The following is an 18306-nucleotide window of genomic DNA, read 5'->3' on the forward strand; positions in this document are numbered from 1 at the left end:
CGCCGGTCACGTGCTACCGGCGCGCGGGGCTGGGCGGCCGCGGGGTCACGTGACGGGGACGGAAGGAGGGTCTCTTACCGGCGCGCGAGGCCGCGGGAGCGGCGCGGGGCCTGGGCCCGAGGCTGGGCCCTGCCGGGTCCCTCCTCCCCTTGCTCTGGTCTCGGCAGCAGCAAACCCAGTACTTTCTGGCTGCTTACGTGATAATCAGAATCATGCAAAACTTAGTACCCAGCCATTTAGAAGAGAGTAAGTTTCGATATTTGGCCCTAGGACAGGAGAGAGCGGGGGAGGAGAACAGTGGCTCCTTCAAGCCTGTCACAGGAAGAAAAAAAATATTTCCTGGTGGAAATCCGGTAATCAATGTGTGCGTGAGCCGGTGAGCGAGGGAAATCAAGCAGGCGCCTGAAACGGTTCTCAGTATTGCCAGAAGGATCAGTGTCTCCAGCAAGCATCCTGCCCCCCGCGCCTGCCGGCGCGCAGGCCTTCCCAGTAAGCCGGCCTCGCTTGGGCTCATCGGGATACAACGTGTATCTGATTTGAAAGGAAAATAGCATGAAGTACTTGAAGCATAAAAACATTACAGCACCCGGTTGACTGAAAGCTAAAGGTACAATTACCTTTACGAGAGGCGTTTTTTTCTCTTGATCAGGGTAGTGCCTTTTCAGAAGCCATGTCAGCACGTGCTACCATTCAAGCACTTGCTGCTCTGAATAGGAAGGCAAGTCAGATCTTGAAACCACTGATATTTAACTCTGATATTGGAAATTCTCATTCCTTGCATCCATAAAACTGGATCTCTTTTAACCCAAAAATAGAGGTTTGGGGTTTTTTCTGGTGTTTGACAGAAGAAGCTCTTTTATACTACATTGAGGAAAAGCACAGTGTAAGCAGGACTTATTCTTGCTATCTTACAGATCAGTTTTTAAGCAATATGTTGTACAGTTCATTAAAGGGTTGGTGCTTGGACGGATATCTGCACGTTAGCACTATTTAAAACAATGTGCATCTGTTTGTCAAGATGTTCCCTCTGTGTTAGGAGATCGAAGCAAGTTCAGGTATGTTTCTGCTGTGTCTGAATGTTTCTGACTGCACCCAGTGCTTTCCCCTTACCCACGGGCAGCAGAGCAGCTACCAGAACTGTCTCCCTTCATAAACCCTTACCATGTATGAGCTGTTTATACATTGTAGTGTGGTATTACAGTGTATTCATAGAACTGAGCATATTATTTACAGATCGTAAAGTTGTACTGTGGTAATATTATTACAAAGTAATTGATACCATGTTACTGGAATATATGTGTCACATTTTATCATACACGATACATAGGTTTTTAGTGTACTTTATTGTCAAATGAAGGCATGTAAATTTAAGACAATTCTGCATCACAAATGCCGTAGAACTTGTTTCTGTAACTTAGCAAGAAGAGGGAACTTGATCAGCTTTTGTCTCAGCCAAACTCTGTTGCCGTTAGCATTGAGGCTTGCAGCTGTGATTCCTAGTGGGAAACTGAATGATGGCTGTGACTGTACTTGTGGAACAAGTAGGGAAAATCGGTGTAACTGCAGGTTTGTCGCCATGCTGGTGCTGTGAGGCCGCAGTTACTGTAGCAGTAGCGGTGATAGTCTGTAGTGAGTGGCACAGCTTGTTGGGAAGGTGAGGTTACAGGTAACCAGTATAGCTGGGCATGCCTTGGGGCTCATAAAGGGGCTGCCTGTCCTCAAGGCAAGCTAATTTACAGTTGGAAGAGGCACTGGCAAGTCCTGCAGCCATGCTTGGCTTGTCCAGGAGGTGGTACTGGTGCTGCACAACACGTCTGTTACCACCAGCCGTGTTTATCTAGGAACAGGAAACTTACGCTGTTCTAAGTCCACAGTAATGTCTCTGCTTTACAGTCTGCTGCATCATTTTTATAGTTGAAGCTAATGGTAACATATATCTGAAGTTATTTTTGAAGATAGCTGGGACCAATCAGTCTTTTGAAATGTGTATGAGTTAAATAGGTATGCTTAAATCAGCAATATTACATATTCCTTAACATTAAATCCTGAAGCAGCTAAGGGTCAGAGATCGGAGTGCACAGCAGCAACTAATGCTGTAAAGGCAATTGTATCCAAATGGTTTGATGTCCCTGTTTTTCAGCTTTGCATGGGTGGGTTGTTGTGCTCGGCACACGGACCTAGTCACTAGCAAAAAATTGGCTTCTGCAAACAAAACAGTCTGTTCTCATGACAGAAACTGCAATCCAAATCTAGGCAAAAATGGAGGGGCACTGGATTTTTTTAGGCTTTTCTGGTAGACTGCCAGCCTGGCAGCCCTGTTAGTACAGCAGTATGTCAGGCTTGAAAGTCATTGGTATATTCTGGAGGTCATTTCCAGGCATGTAGAGGATAAGAAGGTTATCAGAAGTAGTCAACATGGATTCACCAAGGGGAGATCATGCTTGACTGACCTGATGGCCTTCTGTGATGGCATGACTGGCTGGGTGGATGAAGGGAGAGCAGTGGATGTTGTTTACCTCAACTTCAGCAAGGCTTTTGACACTGTCCCATGACATCCTCGTAGGTAAGCTTAGGAAGTGTGGGTTAGATGAGAGGACAGTGAGGTGAATTGAGAACTGGCTGAATGGCAGAGCTCAGAGGGTTGTGATCAATGGGGCAGAGTCTGGCTGGAGGCCTGTCACTAGCGGTGTTCCCCAGGGGTCTGTGCTGGGTCCAGTCCTGTTCAACAGTCATCAATGACCTGGACAAAGGGACAAAGCCTAACCTCAGCAAGTGCTGATGGTACCAAGCTGGGAGGAGCGGCTGATACACCAGAAGGCTGTGCTGCCATCCAGCGAGAGCTGGGCAGGCTGGAGAGCTGGGCCCAGGGGAACCTCATGAAATTCAACAAAAGCAAGTGCAAGGTTCTGCCCCTGTGGAGGAACAACCCCATGCACTGGTACATGTTGGGGGTTGACTTGGTGGAAGGTGGCTCTGCTGAGAAGGACCTGGGAGTGCTGGTGGACAGCAAGCTGACCCTGAGCCAGCACCATACCCTTGTGGCCAAGAAGGCCAATGGTTTCCTGGGTGCATAAAAAGGAGTGTGGCCAGCAGGTCGAGGGAGGTTATCGTCCCCCTCTCCTCCACCCTAGTGAGGCCACATCTGGAGTACTGCATCCAGTTCTGGGCCCCCCAGTTCAAGAAAGACAGGGAACTACTGGAGAGAGTCCAGCACAGAACTACGAAGATGATCAGGGATGGGACTGGAGTGTCTTTTTTGCAAGGAAGGGCTGAGAGACCTGGGTTTATTCAGCCTGGAGAAGAGAAGATTGAGGGGGGATCTTATCAATGCTTATAAATATCTGAAGTGGGTGTCAAGAGGATGGGGCCAGACTCTTTTTCAGTGGTGCCCAACAACAGGACAGCGGGCACAGGTTGGAACACAGGAAGTTCCACCTGAATACGAGGAAAACCTTTCCTGTGCGGGTGCCAGAGCAGCGGCACAGGCTGCCCAGAGAGGCTGTGGAGTCCCTTCCCTGGAGACATTCAAACCCCACCTGGACGCGGTCCTGTGCCCCCCTGCTCTGGGTGTCCCTGCTCAAGCAAGGGGTTGGATGGGATGATCTCCAGAGGTCCTTCCAACCCCTGCCATTCTGTGATTCTGTGATTCATTTGGATCAAACCTTCAATAAAATATTGTATTAATACTTCAGTTTTGAGGGCTGTTTTCCTGAAGATGTGGGGTTTTTTTTCTTTCAGTTGACCTGTGCCTCTAAGCAAAATTGCCCTTTTCTGCATTACCATTTGTCACCGTAGGCAGAGCTGTCAGCTTCGTCCATAGATGCAATAACATGCTATTTCTCATTATGAGGCATTTTTTTGTTGTTCCTCCTGCAAAATTTGTGTCTGTAGGCTGAAGTTTTTTTCTGCACTGGCTGTTTGCTCTGGCTGAACTTTGGAAGGCTTCAGCAGTTTGACACTTATAAAATCAAGTTATAGAAGGAAATGCTGATTGGCCAGGCACGTGATTAAAAGATACAGCTATTCTGTTGAGAGATTCAAGTGCCTCTTCATTTGAAAGCATAAGCTTGAAACTTCATGGGGAAATTCTGCTTGTTTTAAGGCTTTACTTTTTGCTGTTCTACCTTCCCGATATTTGGCCTAATAATAAGGTTTTTCTGAAATACTTGTTTACAGAGAAGTTTGTGTGGAAGTGAAGTCAGTTAGGTGAGCACGTGCACATTTCCAAACATAATTTAACTCCCTACAACCGTGGTAGCCAACACGGATTGTGGTGCTGAGCAAAGACACTGAGAGCTCAAACATGTTGATTGCTCTGAATGATTGCAGCAATTATGCCCCATCAGTGAAAAAGCCTCGATGACTAAAACTGAGGAGGAAAAGTGAATCAGAACTGGATAAGGAATGAGAGCCAGGGAGGGGCTGCGTGGAGATAAGGAGAAAACTGGGAAGAACAGACCAGAAAGCTTGTGTCCATTACGACGTCATCCACTTCAGAATGGTCTGAGGCTCTTGGATTTCCATTCCCAGGCACCTGACGGCTGTGAGAGCTGACAAAATGCCAGCTTATGTGGGAAATGACAACCTGCCAGTGTGATCATTTACTTTACTGGCACAAGCAGCGAGTCCATTTGATGGGTCATAATCAGGCCTACACAACATGCAGGCTGTCTGATGGTGGTGTCAGCTTAATGTGAGTCTTCAGTTGGGAGTAATATGCCAAGTCAAGGTGTGACTTCTTTCTCTGCAGCGTTCTGCCATCTGTGTCAGGGAGCATGTCAGTTCTAGAGGCCTGAGGACTTCAGAAGAAGGCAGCTGGAGATGCTGGTTCTTCTTCTCAGGGTGCCAGGAAGTCTGTTGCTGAGTCTCCTTATGTCCAGAAGGGCCTTGAATGGCAGGGGAGTTGAGAAGATGAGGGGAGTTTGGAAAGTAGGGAGCAAGGGCCATTGCAGCGGGCAGAGGAGCCTGGGAGGATTAGGAGAGGAGCTTGAAGGAGCGAGCCAGCAGCGTGGGAGGTTTGGGAAGCAGGAACTCGAGGTTAATATGGGAACAGCGTAGGGGTATTCCGTGTTTGTGTGTGGGGAGGGACTTGGGAAGTAAGGAACAAGGCAGACTGCTATGGTGGATTGTGGCGTTGCTATGGGGGAGAGGAGGCCTAAGTCCTGCGGAAGTGAGGGTAGGCAGAAGGAAGGGTATTGTACATGTAAGGAGAGGAGGACTTGTAATGAGGACATGAAAGGAGAAGGAAGGGGATATTAGGTGCAGCTGACAGCAGTGATGACTATGTGCCTTTTCCCCAGTGCAGGGTTTCTGCCAGCCGCATGCCACGGACTGGCTGGGCTTTGTGGCAGCTGGTTAACAGCCACCCACAAAGAGCTGGCTGGCCGCTCTGCGCTGGTGAGCCGCTCTGCTGTGTCCCGCAGCTGCAGCTCCATGCTGGCCATCAGTCTTTGGTGGTCCACCCACACAGGAGCTGCACGCTCCTGCTCTAAGCACTCTGTTCAGAACACGATTTACAGTAATCAATGATGTGTAGTTAAAAATAGGCTGCTGTATGTAGATCCTGTATTGCTGCTTGCTGAATTTTAAAGGAAAGTGAGGTGAAAAAAGAGGAAAAAAAGGAAGGGCTACTGAATACCACTATAAAGATCTGGATTTACTCTTCTGTGTAGGAGTATCTACATAGTGTGAGTGAGGTAGACCCATGTACGGGGAAAAAAGAAAACTCAGAGTGTAAACTTAGAACTAATTGCCTCAAGGGAATTGCCATTGAAAACTGACCAAAGCAGCTCTGATTCAGCTGGAGGTAATTTTGCTGCCACTGGGGCACAGTTAGATTGCTTTTAGGAACTGTCATACATTCCTAGGTTTTAAAAATCACAACATCTTGGCTTGGGAGAGCTACCACTCCTGATCAATGTTACTTAGGCCATATGAGTAGTTTTTTTGGGGTCGTGAAAAATAGAAAAAAGCGATTTGAGATAGTGGTACTTATTTATAAAGAGGGTTCTGATTATTTGCTGCCTCTCCTGAAGTTAAGAAGATCAGAACCCTAACTAGTCACTTAATCACCTTCAGACCTCTGTATCTCTGTTTCTCTGTCCTCCCTTAGAACATGGGATGATAAAGCCATCTTATGTTGTGGAAATGAATACTTAAAAAATGCTACGACATAGTGCTAATGAATATCAGCTGAAAGCCAGTAAGAAGATGAAGAATTCTCTCTTTAAAATAGATCTTGAGGAGTCCATGGTGAGTTCTGCTGACATAGAACCAGATTGTGAATGTCTGGCATCAGAGCAGTATCAAGGACTATTGAAGTCTGACTTTATCATGTCGTGTTCTGCTTCCACCCTGTGAACCTAGAAGTTGCCCACAGTTAACATTTTTAATGCTGAACTATGATAAGGTTATTTTTCCTAACTACACTGTACATGAACCTTTAAAACATTAACTGTGCTATAGTAGCCACAGAAGTCACATGCATCTCTTTACCAATGTAAACAACTTGTACAATTTGCATAAGATGCAAAATATGCGCATCGCTGCTCCAAACTTTTCCATCCTTCATTTTACTAACAGACTTTCAGACTCATTTTCCTAAAGTGACAGAATTTCTGGAGTATGCACATAGCGGTGAGAGATGGCAACCACCCATCCTGTTGCGTGAATGAACTTGTTAAATGCTCACTTCTACATCATGTTAGTCACTACTTGAGCAGCGAGACTCCTTTCATGTGGTTTAGCATCCTGTTCCTGGTAATCGGTGTTGTCTCACGTCCTACAGCTGATTCAATGCTTAGGGAAACTGAAAGTCCTCTACAGATGTTTCCTCTGAAAATGAAACTGAAATGTCTCTTACAGTAGTTGTCTTGCACGTCATTGCAGCTGTCTCCAGATGAAGTCGGGTTGGATCCTTGGCCCGCAAATGGTGCTTTGCAGCGGCTACTAATAAAAGGAGAGTCTATTACATGGGCAGTTAAGAACTCTCCTTACCAACGTTTCTATTTATATGTCACTTGAAGGGAAAAAAAATTTGGAGCTACTGGTTGATATTTCTTTAAATGCTAAATTTCATATTAAAATATTGTGATATATATCTTAATGTGATGCAGAAAGCAAGGTGACAGTTTACCAAGAGTGTGCTAAGATACAGATTTGGAAGCCTAACTACATGATTCTTGTTCACACAGAGGTATCCACACCATGTTTGGGCTCTGGGATAATTTTTACTCCTGTGTATTGGCTAAAAATCTATGGGAGGTTTTTGGTTGGTTGGGTTTTTAAAGTTTTCTTTCAAGTTTTTTAGCAATTTCATCTTACTCTTCTTCAGTGCAGTGCTATCTACATCCTTTACTTACAAAGGAGAAAAGGTATAGTTGATACATTGCACTGTTTCAGACACTGGAATTTTTTCCATGAGGATTTTGATTCCCCATGCTATGCTTCCTTTGTGAGACGGTTTCAGTTCTTCAGTGTAGTTATAGGTCCAAAGTCTTTCCAAAGCTTTAGAGCTGCAGGAGCATTTAGAACTTAGCTTGGTACTTCGTTGACTCAGGGATAGGTGGAGGATTCTGATCAGGTCCCCTGAAATTATGGAGATGTTTGTCCTCATCTTGGTCAAACCTATTCACATAATTTGGTGAGAGGGTAAAATATGTTGCTGAATGGCATCCAACCCTGTACTGTTACCATCGGAGAGAGCTTAAAACAAAAAACAACCAATGTCAGTGGGAACAAGATGATGTTTATTGTCAGCAACCATTATAACGGGTATTATTTGATACTATTGCGGTATCTTTTGAATTAGGCAACCGAGCCTATAATCACACTAATTATTGCAATGCAGGCTACTTTTCTCTGAGTTTTCAGTCTCATGCCAGGTCAGTAATGTGCTGAACGTCTCCAGGAGAGGTGCAGGCAAGAGCATGTGCAGACAAAGAGCATGTTCTTCCTGTGTTCAGCAGGAGGGTTTGGTGTGTAGTTTTTAACTGAATATGGGAAGGCATGGTGCTTTACAGCATAAGTAAGGATGGACAGCTAATCAGCTAAAGTGCAGCTGAGGGCTGAGTCTTCTGAGTTTGAAGACTTGGTGGGCTTTTATGTTTGATTTTTTTTAAGCATCAGTCTCAGAATCTCCTTGGGATTTGCTGGTCAGGCAAATAAACACAAAAAGCTAAATATGGATCCAAACTGCTGCAATCAGTGCTGATCCATAGATTTTATCCAGAGCCACAAAGCAGCTGTCTTGTGCGTCTAACTTTTTCCTTTTCCATCCTCCCTCCCACACCTGATGAAACTATTTAGCTTTGAAATGTTGGAAGGCCACATACCTGAAGCAGCAGTCGGCTTGTTTAAACATCATCTTCTGGTATAAGTTTTATAGATCCAGATATGACTAATAAGGAAGTCTCTTCATTCAGTGTTTGTGGATGACCAATTTGTATTAGTATGAGAAACAAAGCTGGTATGAGGAGGTCCTGTCACTGAGAGAGCAGTTCAGTCCCCAGAGTCATGACAAAGATATCTTAAGCCACAGGGATAAAACATGGTAGCAAAAATCAGACATAGGGGTTTTACCTTCTGCCTTTTTTTGGAGACATTTCCAAGCAGGCTTATTTCAGTAACACTCATGCTGTTAATATATCTAGATTTAGGGCATTCATTTGGGCTCTCCACCTCCCTTTTTTCGTAACAGAACGAAGACAGTAACTGCCTGGTAAATCAGAATAGTGAGCGTAGGAAATACCATTTGCATATCTGTCAATGAGTTTTCATAGTACATTTCTCCTTTTTTTAGTCACTTTGGGGATTTGAATACATATTGCAGCAGTGGAGAAGGTAGTGAGTTTTGTGTAGAATTGTTTTTCTTCCAGAGATGGCGTTTCCTTTGGAGCTAGAGAGCAAGCACAACATTAGCACAATTATCATATCAAATTATTCCACATCCAAAAATCATATAGATAACATTAATGGGTCTAAAGGCAGTACTGTCTAAAGGTAGCTCTGATGTCCATAGGCAGGCCCGTTCTGCACCACAGGCTTCTTTACAGCAGAGTTGCTGTGTGCACAGAGAGTAGTTTGCTCCACACTCTCCTCCCAGGATCACTGCTGAAGTCGGAAGAGCGGGATATTTGCACATGACAAATGCTTTTAGTGGCACCTTCAATTAAGTCAGTAGATCTTTCCTAATTCCATTTCCCACTGCACTAAGAACTCCCTACCAGTAGATGATGATGCTTTTCAATCCATGAAACAGTCTTAAAAAAAATTTAGTCTGGATAATATGTAAAACCAGTAACAGAATCAGGGTTCAATAAAATACAGACATGGTTTCAGACTAATGTAAAACAAGGCCAAATTAGGCTGTGATATAATTTTAAGTCTAACCTTGAGGGAGCTGTTATCAGGAACTGTGGTGCAGAGTGGTTGAAAAATTAGATCAGCTATGTTAATCCGTTTGGGGTTTTAGTGAAACCTCTTGGGAAATAATCTTTCCAGATTTCTTTGGAGCATCAGTATAGATCTGAGCAGGGAAACACTATTGTTTTTGAAACTTTAAAACACAGGATAATTATCTCTGGACTAGTGCTATCATCCTATTTAGTACAGAGTGTTCAGTAGATATTGATTCACTTCTCTTTTGGAGCTAGTCAAGCTTTCAGATAGTAAATTCACATTTACATGATATTAAAGGACTCCGTGTGTCTAACAAGACCAGTTAAGAACCTTCTACAGCAATTTGTTGATTGGAGAAATTGTTGAAAGTGAGGAGGAAAATTTTGTCATAAGTAGATGTCAGTATCCTTAGCACAGAAACAGGAAGAGAGGAAGGAGAACACAGAATAATAGAAGGAAGGAAATTGGGGTGGTTTAACCTACAGATGAGAGTTAACGGTTTGGGTCCTGCAGCAGGAAGAAATACAAAATTGAGTCAATGTATAGCACATACCACATGGACATGCTAAACTGAATAAAATGCATGTTCACCTCACAAGAAACAGAATAGTCTTGTGGAGCTGTTTGTTTTCATTAGGCAAATTGGTCGCTGTATTTTTCTTCAAAGCTGTAAACAATGTGAGAGAGCATAGAGCAGCTAAGTGCCATCATTTAGACTTCACTGCCTGCTTCACTGTGATTTGCTTTTGTGTAAAAATTTATTTAACAGAGCTTTTAAGTTTATTTAGGGTCTGTTCCTGTAATAACATGCTCTTTAAGTGCAGTTTACATATTTTTTATTTACAATTTTCTCTTTTCAAATTTTTTTCCATTAAGATAGGCTTCCATTTGAGGTAACTTCAAGTGTGTCTCTGGTTCACTTGGTTGGGGACAAGTCTCTGAGATGTCCCTTGGGCAGAAAGTGAACTGCCTGTTGAGAAAGCAGCATCGCTCACACAGGTAGTGTCAGGATGTGGGCACCAGTGTGAGAGATGCTCTCCATGTCTAAATAGTGCCATGTTTGCAGTTTGTGTAAAAGCTGGATGTAAGGTGCAGAAAAGCTGGGTACACGTTTAAGCATTTAGGAATCCTATGTTTCTGCTTTCATACTGTTGCTCACGTGGTCAGGTCTGATCTTCCTTTTGCTTCGTGCAAGCCTCTCAAAGCAGAGGACACGCAGCTAACTCGTGCACCCACTGGTGTTCGGACTTTACTCAAGCTTGTGAGGAAAGGTAACTGAGATAAGGTGCCCGGTGTTTGCTTAATGATCCAATGCAGGCAGTTATTGCCGCCTCTCATGGAAGAGCCGGGCTTCGCTAGGTCAGATCTTCCAGGCGGAGGGTTTTTAAGGATTACATGGACGGGGCGACTTAAACCCTGGAGGCCTGAGGTATTGATAGGGTGGTTCTTTTTTTCTGCCGGTGATTTGCAGTTTAACCCTGAGCAAAGTTACTTATCTTTTGTCCTTGCTCCCCATCTGCAGAGTGGGAATACCACAGGGTAGAAACCAACAGGCACAGAAATGCTGCCCAACACTCAGACTTCTCCGCTGGAACATTAATAAAAGAAGGGTGCTTGGTCGCTCATCTAAGTCATGTAGTTACACATTGCCACTTAAAATAGCTCAAGTCAGCATGACGCATGCTCTGGTCTGTTGTGGCCCACATAACGTATGTTGATGTACAAGCTGTGAGCCCTCTGTTCCTCTTCCCTAACACGGCCGGCAGGCATCACCTTCCTTCTTGTGTTCTGTCGCAGTCTGACCCTCATGTTCGAACGCTGCAGGCGGAGTGTGTGGTGGCGAGAAGGAGATGACAGAGCCAGGAGCTTCTGAAACACAGAACTTCAGAGAGTTTCAACTTACAGAAGAAATTAATATACATCAGGTAAATCTGCGGATGTCAATGAAACCTTGGGACATTTCTACAGCCGTGAGTAATCCTGCGCACGCTGTGACTCAGCCAGTGAAGCATTTACCAGGAAAGGTCCCAGAGCACTCAGTTATAAACCAGTAAATAAAAACATCTTGTTTTCTGTAACAAACAGAAGCATTGAATCTAATTTTGTCGCCTGTTCCTTACCCCTCAAAAATAAGCCACCCAAATGTTTATAGCCATGCAAGAGAGAGAACATCATTTACAGTAAACATGCCCTTTGCCTTAAATTCACATGTGTTTGCCTCCTGATTCTTGCTCTTTTTCCAGATTCAAAATCTTAAAACTCTGGAACCTGATTGACTCCAAATTATTTTTTTTAAATGTGCTTTTGGTCTGCTTTGTGGTTTATGAGCTGCATGATGATGAAACCAGATATAATTCATCAGGTTTATACCATTGGTAAGCTGTGCATGTTGGCTGAGGGTAGTTAGAAAAGACTGTAAGACACACAGGTTTTTTTGATGGACTTGGTAACAGAACTTAAAATAAGTACATTATTCATAGTTTGGTTACCCCATAATAACAAAAAAAAAAAAAGCAAAAAAAAACACCCACAAAATTCTAGGCCAAATCCAAACTTGACATTTGATTTGTTCTAAAACATGAACCAAGGCATGCAGATCCTACTGCGAATTTCTGCAAGGCTGTTAGGTTTATTATGCTTTTCCATATCTTATTTTTCAGTTTTAAGTGGTCATTGAAAATAACATTTTAAAGACAACAAAAAACATGGTTTCAAGGTATTTTTGTTAGCTTTTCAGCTGAGTCAACCCCTAAAATAACAAATGCAAATTTTCTTTCTCTGTCCTTTCAGGACAGGTTGTGGCATTTACTGCAAATTAGTGTTTAAGGCTGCATCTTCTACTTTGGGGTTGTTCTGTGGTTTACAAACTGCACCTGCCCCAAGATCTTTGTGCACAAAATGTAGCAACCTCTGTTCCAGATGAATGTACAGGGAGTATTGCTGTCGGTGCAGGGGCTCTGATCTAAATGAGTTTGCTTTTTTACAGCTCTTAAACCACCTCTCACGTCAACTGATGCTGCCAAAACTGGTTTTGTATATTACTGTGTTTCCTGCTTGTGTCCAGCACCTTTTCTTCATATTCATCCTTTCATGACAAACTTTTCTTCTTTAAATACAGTCAGTGTCTTCAGAAATTGAGCATGTCCAACATTTTAGCCTATGTGTTTTGTTCCCTGTCCTGTGACTGGCTTCGAGGAGTCTATTTAAGAGAAATTTAAAACCAAATATGGCCCAAATGTCCCATTTTCTTGCTGTTTTAAATCAGGAATAGACAAACACCAGCTGAGTTTGGAGGTTTTGTTTGGCTTTTGATGGCTGCTTTAAAAACAGTATTTCATGTATTCTGTATTCTTCCTGGTTCTTTAGTAATGGGTAGTGTGGATGGATAGAAATAACTTCATTTTATACGGTGATAAAATTGGTTGCTGTGAAAATGTAATTACTTGAAGATGTCTTCTCACTTTCGTTGGAGACACTGAATTAAGCTATCGGGCAGCGTGTGATTAGTTGATCCTGGAAAACGAAATGCCTCAGGGTGTCTGTTCATTATTTAGAACATTTATCCGTCAGTCATCTGGATGATTCCAGCTGGAATACATAGTAGGTAAAATTTTATAGTGGGAGCCTTTTGCTAAACCTGAAACAGGCAGGCAAATCCCAGCCTGCATCGTAGTGGACAGGAATGTGTGTGTAAAAACTGCATCAGTTTTGACAGACCACCTTATGGGCAACAATAGTTCAGGGGCCAAAGTGCTGGCAGACTGAGTTATACCAAGCCTGTTCCTATGCAGTGCATGGGTATAATACACCTCTCTGGGTTTCCTTATAATGCCCAGTCTGAAATCAGCCTAGTTCTGGCCAGCAAAACTACGCAGGTTCTTAGCTGAGAAGATGCAGACTTGTTCTTGGTATAGATTTGTGTTGTCAGTCCCCTGGCAAATTACAAATACACCTGCAAATATGTTTTAAAGATGCTGAAATATCTCACTGCATAAAGTTGATGCCTATTCAGTCAATTTAGCATGTTACAAAGCCAACAAAATATAATTGCAGGGTCTTTCTTCTTTTTGAGGTGTTCCTGCCAAGGAGCCTATTGGGTGGGTTTTGGAGGACAGTACTTCGACACCTCAGGGTCCTGTCCGGAGTCTGCCAGTCATGCAGGCACCTCGCTTGTCGGTTCTTCTCCCCTCACCCCTCAAGAGCAGTTGCTGTATTCACAGCTGTCCACTTTTTGCCAGTGGTTTGTTAAAAGACAGGTAAGCTGGCAGATTTGGCTCAAAGTAAAATTCCTTTGGATAGTGAAGAGCTTAGCAGATACTTGAAAATTAACACTTTCATTAGCATGAGAGGAAGAAAATTCCCTGGTTTTGCCTTTAGAACATCATGTCATTCTTGCTGTTTGCTGTTTGAATGGTGTGTCATATGCGAATGGCATCTGCCAAATACCAAGCACACATTTGAGTTATTTGTGTCGTCATTCTCTATGGAATAAATGGAAGGGGCTTGAGTGAGAGCATACAAGGCAGTCTACATATAGCAGCCTGTCACTTTGCAAAGCAGCTGTGAATTTAATGGGAGTATAAATGAAAAGTGGCTGATAATTAGGCTGCTGGGTGTTTTAGCATTATTATTGTTAATTTCTAAAAATCAATCAGGTAATCAAGAGTGTGCTATTGCGAAGCATATATTTTTGTTTTTTAATATCCTAAGCAGAGTTCCACCAGGGTGACATGATAAGCTACAGCTCCTGGTAAGAATTTGGAATTGGAAGGGACTCAAGGGTCCCACTGAGCCAACAGGAAGGGGACTGTGGTGGGCAAGATGGTATAGTGAAGCATGATGTTTATTTGTGATAAAGGGACTGTGAAGACTTTTTTTTTTTTTAACTGTACATACTGTTAGAGTAGCTTCTCTACCAGCTGGCAGGTACAAGTGTGTAGGTGCAGATTTCTGCCATCTATGGATCATATTGTGATTTAAGCTATCTTAGATTTAAGACAAAAACTCAGTCCTTATTAAGAAGTCTCATGCTAGCGAAACAGAAGATTAGAGTTCAGAAATGTCTGGGGCTTCAGACAAGTACAAAGGGGAACCAGCCGAAGAACTTCGTGCTTAGAAGAGCTTGCACAGGGAGGAGCTGGTGCTTTTGAAACTTCTGCCTCTGATCTACCTCTCTGAAAGTTGTATTATTATTTTAGAACTCTTATCAAAGCATACAAGCAGATGAAAGGGAACAAGAATGGAATACAGGTATTCCTGCATTTCTGTAGTTACAGGCATACTAGATACAGCATTTATCAGTGATTTGGACTTTAAAGTTGTAACACACCATGACAGAAGGCATGATGAAGTCTGTTCTTTCAGTATGCGAGTAATTATTCAACTATCAAAACTCCACTGTGCAATCTGGAGATGAGTGAGACCTTTTGGTATAAATCAAACTGTAAGACATATCTATATCAGAGTTGGAAACCTTACATCAAAAAGAGGGTCTGAACTTGACGTAACTGACAACAAATTAGCAGTTCTTTACACTCAGCTTGTTTTACATTGGTATGTGAATTTCCTGAAATTCAGTTTTGAATTTGATTCACATTTGATTAATACGCTTACATTGAATCAGATGACTTGCACATCTACATGTTAGTAATTAAAGCGAGCGCTCATGAAAAGATGGGCAACTTCAGCTGCAAAGCCACCCCTTTGTAGTCAGGGACTTCAATCTTCTGCAAACATCATGATGAATTTTCCCTTTGCTCCCCCGAATTCAACCATGCAATACTTATGTAATTTATTACTCTTTTATTACTGATGTGATTTATGTACCTTTTATAGTGGGCATGAGAGCAACTTTGAAACCTGATTTCTGTGGTAATCCAGTCTTATTTGTACTTGGAGACAGGCTGTTGCACGGTCCTAGTTTCTCTCAGCCTTCCCCATTTATCCAGGCAGCCTCTGCTGTCTTTCCCCAATGCCTCTCTGGATGGCAGAACAGCATGCCAGATCATGCTCTGCTTCCCATTGCCTCCCTCCAAATCCCTTAGTCTTTTCTACAGTGTTCGCAATTAAACGCTAACAATGAGTTGCACGGGAAAATAGTTCGGCATTACAGCCGAGTGTTGTGCCAGGTCAGCAGGTTTGTGCGCGGCTGCCTGCATATCCTTCCTGAGCCAACACAACAGTCATTCTCTCTTTTTCTAGACTGTGAAATACAGAGGTGGCTAAGTGCACTTACCACTGTGGGTTTTGGATTCGGGGGGGGGAGATAGCAGTTTGCTGCAGCAAAACTGAAGTTGTTTAAGGGGAACAGGAGCCTTAATGGTGAGAAAGAATCTCCTGCCTCTCACACTGTGCTTAGGAGGAGCAAGCCCTCCTTACCTTTGGTGCTCGTTTTGCGGTTTGGGATGCAGCAATAGCATCTTGAAGTGCCAGATCGGGGACACCACTTCTACAGCACTGCCTGAGATGAGAGAGAGTGTGTAAAAATGGAGATGAATTCTTTGAGATTTGCCCTGCTTCAGCTGTGAATATAGCCCATGTGTACAGGCATCTCTCTAATGATAGATCCAATTTGGCATGCGAATGTGGCACTGAGTGACAGCTCTATACCAAGCACTGTCCAGATGGGAAGCTCTTGTAAAGCTTTGCTCTTGTTCCTCTCAAACCTAGTTATTAGGATCTTTTGTATCCTCACATGATCAGACGTGAGAGCAAGTGCTGACTGACAGCAAGGTGAGGGGCAGAAGCAGGGAGGCTGCACAATTGAAGGGGAAAGAGGCTGATTTTTACTGTCTCAGGTATCTGCTGGTAGTCACTGTCAAAAGCAGGATCCTGGTATAGTTGAACTTGGTCTGTTGTGGCTGAAGCAGAGCACAAAGAGAGATATCACAGGAGTGGGAGAAAGGGAGGGAGTGGCATGGCAGCAGAGTGCTATGGATGGGCAAAATGTAGATCATGGCGAGAAGTGGGTGGAAAGGAAAGCTGAAGAGGTATTAGTGGAGTAATACAGAGGTTAGGAGAAGAATGAAGGGACAAAGAGGCCAAGGAAATGACAAATCTATCTAAAGCAAGTTCTGTCAGCAGCCTGTTATGGCCGGGTAGTAGCAGCACATCCATTTGGAGCTGAATATTGTCTCAGTCATTGTTTTCATAATCCCCTTTCTACTCTAATACTGCAAATTATCCAAATGTGCCAGGTGCATGCTGGGTGCAGGATGCTACGCAGAATCTCTTATGAGCGTGCAAGGCTAATAGGCAGCTTTCATCCGAAGCACAGCTCTTCCATGTGACTCAGAGTACTGGCTGCTGTTGTAAAACCCAGTAGAGGTTAGGACCTGCCAGACTGTTTTGTTTCTCTGATACTTACCTAATAGCTAAAGTAATCGAGTAGGTTCTTCAAATTCCAGAACTAATATGAAAATGCACCCAGCTGCAGAGCCAGGACCTTATCTTCCTTTATTCATCTTCCAGATCTCATGCTGCCTGGCTTGATGTGGTGGGAAAGAGTGCTAGTGCTGGTGCAAGGATGGTGATCCAGGAGGATAAAACCTTAGCTCTGCCATGGATTCTCTTCGGCAAGTCATGACAACTTGTTCAACTAGTTGTACAGTGGGATCATCCTTTACTGTAGTGGTTTCCTTTCCACCAATGGTCAATTATTATCCCTAAGAGCATAACAAAACCATAACACCTCAGATGTTACTTGCTGGTAGCATGACAGATGCTGTTACTGTTGTGGTAATCGGCATGACATGTAGGGGTGGTGCTAGCTCACTAAAATTAGAAGGAACTGAAGGCTCAGCCTAAACTACAAACATTGCTGTTATGTGACTTGCTTGTTTTTGGCTTTTAGCTAACAATTGTCCTATCAGAGTGAGGATAATGCACAGCAGATGAAGAGCAGTGATTTTAGTGAACTCTCCACGCAGGTGACTCATTTGTTGTTCTATTTGCTTTTTTATTGATTTAATTTATTGTGAAAGACCAGCTGCTGTCCCAAAACATATGCCAGAGAAGGAAACTTGAAAGAGCAATGGTACAAAAATCTTCCTTTTGGATTGTTTTAAAATGTTCTCTCACAGACAGATATTCGTGCTGCTTTGGTTTAAAGAGTTGACTTTTCCTCTACCTCCAAACTGATTCACTCTCATCTATGCTGAGAGGCATTCAGCTCCTCCATTTTCCTGCTTCTCTGTTCTCAGTGAGTAACTCCAGAGTTTCTTTGGTTAATTAAAGTTTACTGCAGGAGGAGCAGGAGTGGGTTGAAAGCACTGATGAAGAGATGACTAACAAAGTAATCGGCATGTGATTAAAGTGTGGGCTGCCAGGCACAGATTAGCCCTCCCTGGACTCTGCTTTTATCTTAGCTCCATGTTTTGAAATAATTCTGTGTAATAACATATAGAATTTCTATCCCATCTAGCTTATCACATTAGAGCAAACTAGTCAAAATGACTCAATTTCAAAAGGCTCTGATTCAGCTCAGGCTGCAGCCACTCATTGCAAATATGAAGTTAGGTGACTGACTCTGCTTTTGTTTCTTTCAAATTCCTACCCTGTGGGAAGTTTAAGAGTTGGTCAGAGTGAAAAATCAAGGTGGTATTATAAAGCCTCGTGAGATGCATTGGTGACAATCACGTCGCAAAACTCCATGTGAACTTGCAGCTGCTGAAAGGTGGGGAGGACACAGAGGTTTGAGTTGTGGATAAATCACAGAGAGGAAAATAAAAACTTCCCAGAGGAGGAGTTGCCACATACACTTACACAGAAATTTGTTTGCTCCCTGCAGTGTTTTTTACAGTTTTTTACCAAAAAAAGAAAAGGTTTTCGCACTTTTTTTCTTCTTAAATGAGAAATCTTGTTGAGTTACTTACACGTACCTGATGCAAGAGGAAAGAAAGACCTGCT

General features: G+C 43.2%; 1 long non-coding RNA gene across 1 annotated transcript; it reads left to right on the forward strand.

Annotated features, from left to right (window-relative positions):
- The first annotated feature begins 63 nt into the window (after positions 1–63).
- LOC142063849 (uncharacterized) lies at positions 64–16967 on the forward strand. The gene is made up of 4 exons (XR_012662918.1): positions 64–607; positions 11197–11324; positions 13472–13655; positions 16870–16967. It is a non-coding gene; the product is annotated as an uncharacterized LOC142063849 (long non-coding RNA).
- The last annotated feature ends 1339 nt before the right edge of the window (positions 16968–18306 follow it).

This window comes from Phalacrocorax aristotelis, chromosome 12 (assembly GCF_949628215.1).
Source record: "Phalacrocorax aristotelis chromosome 12, bGulAri2.1, whole genome shotgun sequence".
NCBI classification, from domain to species: Eukaryota; Metazoa; Chordata; class Aves; order Suliformes; family Phalacrocoracidae; genus Phalacrocorax; species Phalacrocorax aristotelis.